The following is a 15002-nucleotide window of genomic DNA, read 5'->3' on the forward strand; positions in this document are numbered from 1 at the left end:
TGTATGGGCACTGCCAGCATGAAAATGGTTTTTATACTGCATATTTTGTGGCCAAAGTCATAATGAAAATGTGTTGGAAAATCCGCCTTTGCACTGTTGGTGACTTGCATCCATTGGGCTTTTTCATCTGCTACCATACACAGCCAATTACAGACTTTGTATCGTTTCCCACATGTTTTACAGAAAGTGCTGTAAAATGCACCCTTTAACCATTATTTTAAAAATGTTCTCAGTGGGAGAAGCCCCACGAATGCCCCTCAGTCGAATGCCCCTCAGTCGCTCCTGCATTTTCGGGGCAAACATTTACTCCCTTCCAATTCAGAAATGCACCAGCTGCCACTACAACACAGTGATTATTTCTCTCCAGCTTTCAGATACAAGCCGCTCTGGTTTGTCCTGATTTGCATTTAGGAACATTAAGGTGTAATTAATGTGTGATCCCTGCAGACACAGTAGTGAGTGGGTGATTGTCAGTGGCTATAGCTGCAGATGGCAGGTAATTAGAAATGGTAGGGTTACATGAAGATATATGATACACTTTCTTTCACTGTGTTTCTTTCAGGCTTGATAAAGTTTAAAACCCTATTAGATTGTTAAGGCTTCCATTACTTTGCATGCTGGTAATTTTAGACTTCACTGCACAATTAGGAAAATACAATCATATTCGTGTTGCTCAACATATAACTATGACAATTATCCGTTTTTCATATGTGATTTGTGAACGTTTCAAGTGATGCCATGGTTTTAATATATTTTAGCTATATGCTTTTTACGCTTTTTAAAAGCCTAACTTGACTGGCGTGACTACAGCCCTATCCGACTTCGCTCCTAACGTTCCAATATTTGTTCCATTTGTAATGTTATTTAAATAATTGCGGTCCATTAAAACAAGGGATGGATCATCGCCACAGTGTCTAAAGGTTGGGAGCTTCTTTTGGTACTCTGCCTGGATGGTGGCACTTCACAGAGTGGTAAGTGCAGGGCATGCAGAAATAGCAGCGTTTGCAAGGGTCCTGGATTGGTCTTGGCTCTGGCTTTGTGCATGTTAGGTGCACGTTGCAGCTCACTTGCATGTTGCCTGAGGGCGACTTTAGTCCTACTCGTCCGTTGACAACGCCAGTGGCCGCCTACAGCCCTTCTCCCTCTGCCTCTGGCTGCACACGGCCCCAGGCCCTTCGGCTCCCGCGCTGGTTGGCTGGCCGACCTTGGCATTGCTCCTCCTCTGCCCGGCAAACTTCTCAGGAGTTTGCTGGCACTGGCAGCCATACCTGTGGAAGTGTTGTGGCTCTCTAAAGGGAGGGCACTGCAGTTAGCGAAGTTCCCCATTCTTGGAAGTAAACCGAGCGAACCAGGTGGATGCCATTGACCTTTGCATTTAGTGCAGTGTGGGCACTGCTACCACCAGCGCGAGCGATGTGTATGTGCCCTGTGAGCATCGGCGGCAGTGCGTGATTGGAGCTGCTGAACTCTGACCCGACGGGGCATCCCACCTTCTCTCTTTGGCCACCTGCACTTGTCGGTGTACGGGACTGAAATCACCTCGGTGAGGCTGGGCTTTTTTTTTTTTTACTTTGTAAACTTTCGTGATCATTTTTGCCCAAACAAATGCACGTGTTACTTTTAAGAGTCAGCCTCGGCAAATTATTTGTGGAGCTTAGAACAAATGGTTAGTCTAAAAAAATGATGCTATGGGCAGGACCAGCTGAAGATGTGTGGGAGGCCATTTCAACATGACTGGTGCGGAGCCCCCCTGCTTACACCGTAAAAAAACAGTCCGAGGCACCCGTGGGAGGGGGGCGGGGCATACATTGTAAGTTAGCTCTGCAATTATAGCAATCTAGTATTTAATATTAATTAGGCAGTTACCTCCTATTCTACTATCTTGCATATTTACCTATGTCTCACATGCTTTTTGTGTATGTTTTATAGTTTGCTTTGGCCAATTTTTATTGTCAACTGTGTTGTATTTGTGTTTTAACTTTGATGGCTCATGCCGAAATAAAGTATTAATTGACTCATTACAATGGAGACAAAGATAAGGTTAATAGCCGCCTTCTTCGTCGTCAGGAAACTGGGGTTAAAAGACAAGGTGATAACACTTCTCCGAGGGGAGTGACTTCTGAAAGGGCTCCAGCAAATGCAGTTTATAAGCCGAGCACTGGAAAATACAGAAAGCAATATATTGCAGTGTAATAAGACGTCTAACTGGCAACATGGGGACAGTGACTGGGGTCCCCCTGAGGCTCGAGGCCTCTTTCAGCGCCCTGAAGCCGTCCCTAAATTTAGGCAAGAATGTGGGCGCACCATACGCTGCCCTGTATTCCCCCAATAGACCTGTAATAGCATGAAAGACAAACTGTTAGCAATTTGGCTAACTTTATGACAGGTCAATCAATGCGTGTTGCTGAACTAATTAGTCATTGCTGTTATGCTTAACGTGAAAAGCAATGCAGTCATATACAACAACAAAGCTCAAAATACATGATCACAAGGCTGCAACACCGCTAAACCCCCTCCCCCATTGGCTATGGGCACAGCAGATTCAGAGACTATTAGCCCTTTATTTGGAAGCTTTCATTATTTTTTTTTTACATTTATAAAGCGCTCACACAGGCCACAGTCATCGAGGCACTGTTATAGGAATTGTTTGTTTTTGCTTAGTTGCGAATTTATAACGCGCTTAAACACCCAGAGGTTTACTAAGCGCGGACCCGGGGATCGAACCTGTTGTTGCTTCGTGCCGTCTATGTTTCCAAGACGTGCACGCTGCCGCTGAGCTATCCTCCCGGAACATTATGCAATACAAAATCAATCAAATGAGTGCTGGTGAAATACGGCAAATCTTAGTGCATAAAGCAAAGTTTGTATTGATTAAAATGAGACCCTCTGTCTCTGTGGGCAACATTAAAGGTGCTTTTAGTAAGCACTGCTTTGTGTTACTCCAACATCATGCATCGTAATCCCTGCTCATTGCGGCCTTTCTACTCCTCTCTACTCCTCTGTATGAAATGATTGTTGGGCTCAACCTCAATGGGTGTCTCTAGGATGGTGCATTGAAGTTGTGCGCTCTGTGTGCCTTTGTGCCTCATATCTAGGCGTCAGTGTGAAAGAGTGTTGCTTTGTACTCACATCTAGGTATGCCTAACATGCCTCTTTTATACACTGCTGCTTGCTTGTTTGTTTATTATATTTATATAGCGCACCTGACCCAGAGGGATCTGGGCGCTTTGCCTGCGTTTCATATCTCAGTGTTCCTGTGGAAGTACATGCATTGTAATTACACCTCGGCATTCCTAAAGATGACACATTGACTTATTTCATTTTCTATACTATTGTTTTTGCAGGTTTGCATCGAATTATTACCATCGACAGACCTTTCCATTGAAAAAATTGCATTGAAAAAAATAGCATCGAATGAATTTTTAAAAAACTTTTTTATTAATGGGGGTCCGGCCCTAACCCCTCGTTTTGTACCCTTTAAAACCCATTAAAAATAAACTAAACCCTTTACCTTTAAAAAACATGCATTCGATGCATATTTTTTCTATGCAATTTTTTCGATGGAAAGGCATTCGATGGTAATGCATTAGATGCAATGACCAGATGTCGTTTTTGTCTATCCGGGTCCCCCTGTGAGGTATATGGACTCATTTAATCTCCATGTTGCTCACACTTTGATATCTATAATCAAAGCCTTATAAAAGCTTTAGGCGTTTACATACTGCCTCACATTTTACTATCCCTTACACAGTGTACCGTGCGGTTTCTAAATTGTGCTCAGAAATAGGCAACACTAAAAAAACAGAATGCATTGCTGTGAACTTTGCCCTTTTCTAGGTGTCACTGGCAGTAAGGCCCTCTTAATTGTTTCTTTTCATATACTGCTGTTATCTCAGTGTTCTGTTTGTATACCGTGGTGTTTCATATCTGGGTTTCGATGTGATAGCCCATTGCATTGTACACACTTCTAGGTATCCTGTAGAGGGCACATTGAGTTGTTTCATTTTGGATACCATTGCATCTCATAACCGGTTGCCCCTTTGCAAGTACATTGCCGCATACTGTGCCCCTTCTGGCCCACTCTTAGATACACTTCAATGATGGCCTGGCATTGTGTTACAAGTTGTCACACATTTATCTTTTATCACGTAAATCTCCAACTCCGGCTAGGCAGGATAATGACGATCATAGGAAAATACACAGGAACCATGTGTCCTCAACTTGGGAGGACATAGATGATTGGGGCGTCTTTGATGAAATCCCCCTCACAGCAGAGAGTCAGGTGGAAGCAAACACTCAAAATGGGGAAGAGCAAATGACTGACGATCTTACCAGCCGGGAAGTGGCTGAAAGTAGCAATATGAAAGAAGAAGTGGACAGAAGGGGGCTTACTGAGGAAAACAACAAACCCCAAAATAAAGCTGTAATTTTACCCCCAGACACGCTGAATGAGCCGGCCAAAAAAGATCTAAGCAATGCATTGTTAGCGGATAAACTCGTGAAAGACATTACAGCACTCGCAGGTAGAATTGCTCGAGAGAAACAGCAGAGCCTATCCTTTATCAAGGACAAAATTGCAGCCCTCGATAGGGATTATAGCTTCATGCCAGATCTTGGGGGCTTGAGAATCAACTCTAGCCCCAGCCATATTCCACTAAGTGGAAGCCTGGTGGACCAACAAGTTGCTGGCTCCTTAAGTGAAGCAATGATTGAACAAACCACACTATTGAAAATGGAGGAAATACTGCGAAAAGATAGAATGGAGGTTTCGGCTCACATCCAAAATACAGTTATGGCAGCCTTAACAATATCGATTGCTCCGTTTTTGAAATTATATGAAAACATAAATGAATCCTTACTAGAGATACTAATGGTCAACCTAAAATCCAAAGAGCAATTGTGTGATCTTGGCCGTTTCACGGAAACAGTAGAAACAGAGATTAGATAAGGAAGCGGAGCTAACGAGCGTGTGGAAAAATCGCCTAAGTGACTTGGCAAGATGTGAGTCCAATGATGAAACGCTTCTTATGGAGGCAGTAATAGAGACTGTAAGTGGATGAGGAGCCGCTACAAATCTGAAAAAGAGTGCCCCATCAAAGACCAAAGTGTGGGTCTAATCACAGGTGATAGCAGTGTACAAATAGGAACTCATCGCCTACCAGCAAATAAGGACAGCCCTGTGGCCGATAATCAAAGTAGGGAAAAGAATTCACCAAAAGGTGGCCCACTACAATTGCGAAAAAGAAAAGCCAATACGCAAGCAGGGGCTGATGGTGGAGGAAGGAAAGCCGAAGGATAAGGCCCAAACCGCACAAAATCTTGAAAAAAACACGGAAAACCTAGCCAAATAAAGTTTCTCGATTTTCCTGGCATCTAATTCAGCGGTGAATATTAACGGAAGCTTGGCCCTGGATAAATTTAGGAAGGGCAAAAAACCAAAGAATCAAGTCAGAAATCGAAAGCAAAATGGATCCAGGTCCTTCTTAAGGAACATAAGGATCCCTCCAAGATGGGATGACACACAGGCTGCAAAAAAGCCTAGAAGGGAATTGGTAGTAGAGAAAAACTCCCAAGACATATCTGTCCCTGATTTCCTCCATATGTTGAATATCAGCTCAGCAGGAGATGACTCGATGGTCTCTGAGTCTTCCTTGAGCGACCTCATTGAGGTCTTGAAAAAAATAACGAGGAAGAAGCCTGGGAAAGTTTAGTCTTTCGGACTGGCAGAAAATTGAAAACCAGGCATGTAAATCGCCTAAGAAAGTAAATAGCGATCCCTGTGTGCCTGGTATCAGGATGAGGCCTCTGAATGGGGGGAAAAAAGAAGGATAAGATGTCAAAGGAGACTGAGGTTAGTTGCTCTGGTAATGAGGAGAGGAGAAAGAACGTGGAACATTAGAAGATAAAAGGAAAGGATGTGATGACACATCGAGAACACAATTGAATACAAAGGAGAAGAAGTCCAAGCAAGTTGGAGAGGAGTCTGACATCAGATCAAATATGAACAAAAAAGAGAAGAAGTCCAGGCAAGATGTTAAGAGGCCTGGTAGGCATGATTATACCCCGCCAAGAAAAGTGACGGTTGGTCTAGATGAGGCTAAACAGGGCAAGAATTAATGTAAAGTAATGTTAGAGAGAATTTCGAAGGATCCAAAAAAGGTGCTCCTTAATCGAGAAAAGGTCATGATCCTCTTGTGGCAGATCTCTGCTCTGCGCTTTATTTCATCAGATGATATTGGAATTGTGGAATTTGCTAATGTAAAGAGATTAGACCTGGTGATTTTGCATTTAAGATCTGGACTGATTAAGGAATCGCTGCTAGAGATGAAGGCCAAAATCACCTTGCTGGGGTACAAACTGACTGAAGTTACAGGCCTTGATAAGAACCCCGGAAAAAATCCATCGCAGGCGAAGGAGAGTGATCTGTCAAAGGCATCAAAAAGAGATCAACCTAGGAAGAACCTGGTCACCAAGCAATATGCTGGCAAGGATACATCCCAAGGTGCAACTGACAAAATACATGGAAAGGGAGTAAAGTCAGGAACCTCTGGGAAAAACAAAGAGGAAAAAACGAAACCCAAGTTGAAAGTTCCGGTTCTTCCTAAAGTTGCCTTACCATCAAGGGCAGAAGGGAAAAAGCTTAGCTTCACTATTGACAACTCTAGGAACCAGTCAAAAATAACAAAAGCCAGGCAGCAAAGTGCTCAAAGTGAAGTCGATTGGTCATGGATGGCCAAATTTTAGCCACGAAGAAGAAACAATAGACCGAAAAGGATACAGTGGTGAAAAATGTGCAAATTGCCTCATGGAACACCAGAGGATTCAAGCACTTATTCACAGGGGGAGACCATTTTCTAGGGCAATATGAAATTATCTGCCTGCAAGAGTCATGGGTAAGAGAAAAACTGATCTGTGAAGATTACGATGTTTATATAAACCCTGCAAGGAAAGGCGAAAAGGGGAGGCCTTATGCTGGCTTACTAACCATGGTTAATATGATCAGTGACCTTCAAGTTTTGGAACATCATATCCCAAACCCGTTTGTTCAAATCCTATGGATTAGGAGATGCTCAAGGAAACAAGAGATAAAGATACTCCTAATTAACACTTACTGGAGCGAAAATAAGTGCCCTACTGACAAATATATAAGCAATATCATGGAAGAAATTGACAAGTCCATGATAGAAGAACCTAACCAACTAATACTCCTCTGTGGTGATCCTAATATTAAATTGTTAAACAGAGATGGGAACCCAAAGAAAGTTTCACTTTTGGAAGAAAAGGAGTGGCGCTAGAAAATGGAAATGGAAATCCGCTCCATGAGCATGTTAAATGCATCGACTATTGGGGATCTCCAAGGTGCGGGCACCTGGTTTAGTGGTACTAATACTGCCTGCCTTGACTACTGTATTATTGCAGGAAATACTGTACAATTGATTAAATCATTTAAAGTGAAAAAACAAACAGCTAGTGACCATGCTCTTTTAGATATAGAAATGGTCTGGCCAGGGGAAAGATGAGAGGTTTAAAATAACTCCAGTTGAAGTAAAATGGGCACGCAATAAACTGACAATAAATCAGGGAGCCCTCACAAAACTGGCTGGGCGCTACGACGTCTACATGGCTAGCAATGCAGAGGAGGTCAAATATGGATGGCTACTGAAGGAATTTGAAATCAAAAATGACTCAACTAAAACCATGATGGTAAACAGGAAACATGTTTTTAATATTGATTTAGTGGAAAAAAGGAAAGAAGACAGAGCTCAATTACTTTGACTATTAAAGAGTGACTGTCCTGAGAAGGATGAAGAAATCAAAAGGTGTAAGCAGATTCTCGAACCAGGCGCTCAAAGAAAACAAAGAAAGATGGGCCGACTGGATATACCTGATATTCAACCAAGTAAACAGAATAAGAACAGTGCCATCTTATTGAAAGGATGCAATAATTGTGTCAATCTTTAAAAAGGGGGATCTTAACAATCCTTGGAATTACAGGCCAATAGTGTTATTAGATTCCATTGGCAAAATCTTCTCGTCAATCCTTTTACGCAAACTTAAAAATTGGTCAATGAAAGCGAACATCCAAGATAAACGCCAAACAGCCTTCATAAGCAGAGTAGGCACCTCCTTGAATCTGTTCATTCTAAATCTTCTGAAGCAACGAGCGCTAGAGTCCAAGGGTAAAGTTTACCTTGGATTCATAGATCTAGAACAAGCGTTCGACTGCATAAGCCAGGAACTTTTATGGTCCAAGTTAAAGCGATGGAACTGCCCGAAAGACCTCTTAGAGGCAATACAAGCTCTGTATACGGACACAACAATACAGATTCAACTATCCAGAGACGGTACCATAACGAAGAAGATTTATACCTTTCGAGGGATTAAACAAGGTTGTGCCCTGGCCCCTTTTCTCTTTGCACTCTACCTGGCCGATTTAAAGGACTCCCAACTACAAGTCAGAGCTTTCCCACCCAAGATAAAAGACAGTGAAATCCCGTAGATTCTATATGCAGATGATTTGGTTTTTATCGACTTGACCGCAATAGGACTCCAGAGGCGATTAGAAGCTTTTAAAAGCTATTTGGATGGAAATGAGATGATGATCAACATAGAGAACTCAAAGGTGTTGATAATGAAATCTGCATGTGGCAAGCAGACAAATGTAAAACCCTTTAATCGGAGTATCGAAAACTGACCGCTTGAAATAGTGGAGTCAATCATTTGTCTTGGGATATAAATTAACAAAAATGTCAATGAGTTGGGCCACTACTTGCTGATTAAGGAAAAACGGCAGAAATTAACTAACCAGGGGAGAGCATTACACCGCTGTTTTTGGACTTTCTCCTTGATCCCTACTGTAACCTTCTTCAAGCAGAAGGTGTCAGCAGTTATAACATATGGAGCAGAAACCCTTGTTAATGTCTCCTGGAAAACCTGGGAGCTATGTGAAGCCTTCTTTTAAAGGAAAATTCTGAGGCTGCCAAATTCAGTATCAGCAGCTACAATTAGACACGAATTTAGACTTCAATCATTAACATCAATAGTCATGTGGAAAACAATCTCCCTCTTTCGGAAGTGCGTACTGGACTCTCCGGCCAGCACCTTTCGAGATATTAATGGGTATGGAGCCAACAAAGAATAAAAATCTCTCGAGATGGAAAGTCAGCTGTAAAGAATACTTCGATCATTTTAATATCGAGTTGGAAACTCTAAAAAGACTCTCCAGGAGAAGGACTGGGAAGAAACCATTGAAATTAAAAGAAAAAATAAACTATGTACTAATATTAAATGGAAACGTAAAAAACTCAATGAATTACCATCATATCTGAGAAAGTTTCCTTCAGCCCACTACAGAGACTTATTGTTACGATGTAGTCTTAACATCCTAGCCACAAGTGATGTTAATACGGAAGCAAATTACACCAAAGCAAGCAATTTTTCGTTTCTGTAAAGAGGTGGATTCCATTGAAACAATAAGACGCTTGATGATTAACTGTCCCTCAATAAGTGAACAAGGAACAAAGGTGATGGGGGCCTACTCCCTTGAGTGTGACTCCACTCTAGAAGACCAACTGTGGGATAGGATATTAACTGCGGGCCGACTTGGTCAAACAATTGAGGCCTTGAAATGTAGTGGTACTGTTGACTGAGAAAGTTGAGCGAAAAAATTGGTGAAGTGGAGACTGGCAGCTGGAGAGAATGCTACCTAATGGGCAAGAAAATATACAAACTGAACTTCTTCTTACCCTTACTTCCTTTAAGTTGATGGTTATTTGTTACATGTTAAAGGTTGAAAGATAATTAACCAATAAAACATTATAGAAAAAAAATAATGTTGGGTAAGGGCTGTTGGGATGTATGGCCAGCTCCCATACACGGCCAAATGATTCAGGTTAGGAAATATATATTAGCGCATGAGGAAGTGAAGATGTGCGGCAGCAGAGGGGGGGGGAGCGCAGCTAGGAGTAACACATGTAATCCTAAAGTAGTTATAGAGGCGTAGGTAGGCCCAGGTATAGGGCATGGGTGATATTGTGTAGCAGTAGTGACATATGTAGACACAGGGCCGGGGCGCAGGAAATGCAGAAATATCGACATATTGAAAGTGAGGCCTGGCATTTTGAATTCCCTGTTGAAGGTGTAGCAGTGTGGAATAATTAGGAATTCAAATCATTTTCCCTTTCCCAAGCCCCTGCAGTGACGCTGAGAATAGTGGCATTGTTTAATTGTATCAAGCTGTAAAAGCCTGTGGAACCATAATGAAATGTGAATGGCATAGCGAGGGTAGGACTGCGCCCTTCCCGAAGGACAAATCCATAGGAGCCAGGTTGGAGGTCCCAAGCTGCCAACATGCTCGGTTTGGATTTCGCCCACTAACGCTCCCCTGGGAACTTTAGCCGTCCCATTTGAACTCTCAGGCAGCTGGAAAATAGAGTACATGAATTGATCAGAATTAATGTCCTTGAGAGAGCAAGGAGGTGTACCACGGGTGGGCAACTGATAAGGGGGGAGCAAGGAGCAGAACATCCCGAGATGATGCCAACAAATCTAGTCCAAAGCTGCGGAAGCATAGCTGGGGCGCCGGTGTGTCTGATATCAAGAGGAGCGCACTATATTTCAAATGGACAATTTGTCCTTGGAGTTGTCCACTGAGCTCATGCTAACTTCAAGGTGCACACCATTTGACTAGGCCAATTGGGCGGGTAGCATTCCAGGAAAACTCACCCATCCAGTAGCTGTGAGCCCAAGTGACGGAATAAGGGGACCACATGTTAGAGGGTAGGGGTAGATTAGGATGTGGCCAATCAGTCAATGGACTATAGGGTACTGGTAATATCTATATAGGTGGCAGCCAATGAGGGTGGGGGATAACGCTGTATATTGTTTACGTCTTGAGTGTTTATTTCTTTCCTTAAAAACCTCGTATTAGGTTTGAACTAACAGAGAGCTATGTGCCAGTTGGGTTCTATGGGATCTTTTGACACCTTTTTCCTTTTTGTATACAAAGGGAATCTTGGTCTACTTGCAAATCGGTGCACCAACCCTTTTTCCCCAGAGGAGTGTTTTTTATTGTCTGGTTGTTTGGAGGTGGTACCTTACATGGCGTTCATTTGGATGAAGTGGTCACTGAAATGGATCGAGAAGCGCGGCTCCTCATGGTAAAGGGAAAGGTCCAGGGGTGCCAGTTGACCCTAGTACCACTTTATGCCCTGAATGAGAGGCAGTTGAAGTATATAGAGAAGGCGTTGTGTGGTGTGCAACAATGGAAATAGGGTATGATCATCATGGGTGGGGCAATTTCAACACAATCAGAGACACACACATTGGCAGAATTCATATGGTCACAAATCGGAATGCTAAGGAAGACAGGCAGGTTCTCGTTTTTTAGAATATCTGTCAGACCATTATTGGTGTGATGCATGGCAGGAGTTACATCAAGGGGAGAGATGCTATATTTTCTTCTCCCCATTGCACAAAACACATACGAGGATAGATTACATTTGTGTGGAAGAAGGCCTGGAGCAACTCCTGAGTGAAGGCGACATAGACCTAGTGTCATGGTGAGACCATGATATGGTGAGGGTTTTGATAGATCTTGAGCTGGGTAAGAAAGATAGTGTGAATTGGACGTGGAACGATGCACTCTTCCAAGATACAATATTCCGGAAAGAGTTGAGGACAGCGATGCAGCACTTTATGAAGCAGAACAAAAAAGGCGAGGTGAATCCAGGGGTAGTGTGGGAAATAGTCATGGTGACGATGAGAGGGCTTCTTATAGCAGAAGCGGCGAAGCGGGAGAGAGTTTGGGGGCATGTATAGCTCAGATCTTGAAGGAAATTAATAGGCTAGAAGTAGAGTACAGGAAATAAGTTTGTGGTAGAGTAGAGGTCTTGGACGAGATACTTAAGGCGAGCCGTACTCTGCAGGAACATAGCATAGCCAAGCTATACAGGGACCTGCAGAGAGTTAAGCAGCAGTACTATGAGAAAGGCGATAGAGCAGGATCGATGTTGGCAAACAAGGTTAATGTGCTAAGGTGGGAGAGGAGAGCGTGGAAGGTTTGTGAGGAGGGAGACAATCAATATAAGCACACAGAGGTAGTGGCATAAGGTTTTTGTAGGTACTATAGGGTGCTATATAGTAGGGTCTCGAGGTTTAACCCCCTGGAGCTACTAAAATAAGGATAGGTCAAGGAGTTGGAATGTGACATTACAGTGGATGAGGTCAGAGAGGTGATTGGGGTCTTAAAGCAGGGAAATCGCCTGGAGAAGATGGTTTCACAGCAAGTTTCTCTAAAATATACTGTAAAATGTTAGCTCCCATGTTGCTTAAAATATATTGTATTGGTTGGGGGGGGGACCCGTTGTCTCATTCTTAAAGGCAACTATATCGATGATACCCAAAGAGGGTAAGGATGAAAAGTCATGCTCCTCCTATAGACCAATCGCACTACTGAATGTGAATGCTAAGATCCGTGCAAGGATTTTACCCACAAGGCTAGAGGTGTTCCTCCCAGACCTTATTCACAAAGCCCATGTGGGATGAATGGGTGGACTCGATTATGGTGGCCTTGGATGCTGGAAAAGCGTTTGACAGGGTTAGCTGCATGTTGTTGAGGGGTATGCTACGGGGGTTTGTGCAGCGTTGGAGTACATGGATAGACACGCTGTATTCAGCTCCTAGAGCACAGGTTGTGGTGAATGGGTTCTGCTCTACAGACATATCTCTGGAGACAGGTACCCTGCGGGCCTACCCCCTTTCGCCCCTGTTATATGCGCTAGTAATGGAACCTTTGGCGATTAGACTCAGTCGGCGCACAGAGGTACTGGATTTTCGGTGCAGGGACATGAGTACAAGCTGGTTGTCATTGCTGGCGATGTACTGCTATATTTGAGAAAACCGGTACACTTGCTTTCACGTGTCTTTGAAGTGATAGGGGAGTTTGGGACATATTTTGAATTTAAGGTAAATAAGCAGAGGTCTGTATATATGCCAATGGACAAAATTCCACATAGCACGACAACTATCTGCACACCTCTGGCTTGTTGGAAGCAGGGAGGAGTGTCAGATATCTGGGCATAGCAGTACCTAGAAAGCTGGGGGAAATCTTCACCTTAAATTATGAGGGTTTATGGGAGAGGATTAAATCAGATATGAAAAGATGGGGCAGAAAGACAGTTTGTGGCGGGCCCACCTCAGTACAATCAAAATGAATATCCTCCAGAGGTTCCTCTACCTATTTCAGATGTTGCAGTGGCCTTCCTGGGGGATATAAAAAGTGAAGTATTGAGCTATCTCGGGGAAAGCGAAGCAGATGCTTAGCTATGCGACCATGCTCCTTCCCAACGAGGAAGGAGGCGGTCCTTCCCAGATTTTGAGTCATAGTATAGAGCTGCACAACTGCAAATCATAGCGGACCATCTTGAAACGACTACCAAGAAATAATGGGTAGAGTTGGAAAACACAGTGCTGCACCCGGTTACAGTTGCATATTGACTGTGGGTCCCTAGGAGTAGGCTCTTGAGGAGGGTACAAACACATCCAGTGCTGTGGGACATGTGGAGGGAGAGGGCAGAAACAAGGTGGTTGTCCAGCTGGCCATCCCCATTAAGTTGTATATAGGCACCACCATTGAGGGACAATATTGTTGATTCGATTAGGTTTCAAAGGTGGTACCAAGGGGGGCTTGAGAAAGTGGGACAGCTCTGGGTTGAGGGAGATTTTCTCTCTGTGGGTCTATTGCCAGGTTTTCAGTACTTGCAGCTTAAGGGCGTCTTAATGGATAGTAAGTGGGGTGAAAATCTGCCAAGAGAGCAGACATTTAGAAAAAGAGTTGTTGATGTGACATGAGGAGAAAGGGAGAATCTCGAGATTGTATTCTATATTGATGTCAGCAGTTCTCTGTACCATCACTGGGAAGTGGATCTAGGGTGGGGGATTGACGAAAACCTTTGAAGAGCTATGTGCCAGGGGTGGCTAAAACCTCAGTGTCATCACAGTACCAGATAAATGCGTTCAAATTCTTGCATAAATGGCAGTACTCCCGAACCAGGTTGTCCCGTATGTTCCCATTTTGGTGGCAGGGATGCAAGGCACATCTGGGGTACATTAATTAGAAGGCTTGAAGAAACAGGGCTCTATAACCCAACTCTACCATGGATGAGATCCTTCCTAACCGACAGAACATTCATCACCTGGCTTCCCCCTTTCAGTTCAAACCCACAACTCATTACGTGTGGCATTCTCCAGGAATTAAGTCTTTCGACACTCCTTTTCTACATCTATATGGTGATCATAAACTCTTATGGCCTCACCTGTTTCAAATCTGTGGATAAAACACAAATCATATACAAGATGACAGGCAATGGAAACTCCAGCCTCACCCCCCGCAATTGCCATATGTGAATAAGTGAATGGGTGAGTGACAACTGCCTAAAACTCAACGCAGACAAAACAGAAATAATGATAGTGTCACTAAAAGCTGCAACTGAAAAACCTCTACCCTGGCCTTTTAAATGGGTAACTGCACACAACCATTTAAAATGATCAAGAACCTAGGCACGTTGATAGACAATGGACTCAGGCTGGAACCCCAAGTCAAAGCAATTGTCAAAAAGTGCTTCTACCCTCCTGAGCTCTATTATGCCCTACCTCTCCTTTGCACACAGAGTGTTGGCTGCCATCTCCCTAGTTCTTTCAAGAATTTACTACACAAACAGCATTTTCCTAGGTATGTTACACTACGTCACAATAAACTTCAATGGATCCAAAGCACATTAGCTAGACTACTTCTCAGACTCAACAGGAGGGAACACATTTCACCGTCGTTCAGAGCACTCTACAGACTACTACTCCAAAAAATGATCCACTTCAAGGCCCTCTGCATTGCCCAAAGGACACTTGAAGGTCAATGAGCCTTATTCCTTCAAAACCAAAACTCACTCTACCTACCAACCAGAGATCCAAGATCAAGAATCAACAGACGATTAAAAACCAGAAGA

At 43.3% G+C, this 15002-nt stretch overlaps 1 protein-coding gene across 1 annotated transcript in view; it reads left to right on the forward strand.

The window, feature by feature from the left end:
- Positions 1-1254: 1254 nt before the first annotated feature.
- The window catches only part of CRACDL (CRACD like), a 1245069-nt gene continuing 1231321 nt past the window's right edge, over positions 1255-15002 (forward strand). The window contains exon 1 of the mRNA XM_069636650.1: positions 1255-1543. The gene's annotated coding sequence lies outside the window, so the exon portion shown is untranslated. The remainder of the gene's footprint in view (positions 1544-15002) is intronic.

Source organism: Ambystoma mexicanum, chromosome 7p, assembly GCF_040938575.1.
Source record: "Ambystoma mexicanum isolate Mex_15411 chromosome 7p, UKY_AmexF1_1, whole genome shotgun sequence".
NCBI classification, from domain to species: domain Eukaryota; kingdom Metazoa; phylum Chordata; class Amphibia; order Caudata; family Ambystomatidae; genus Ambystoma; species Ambystoma mexicanum.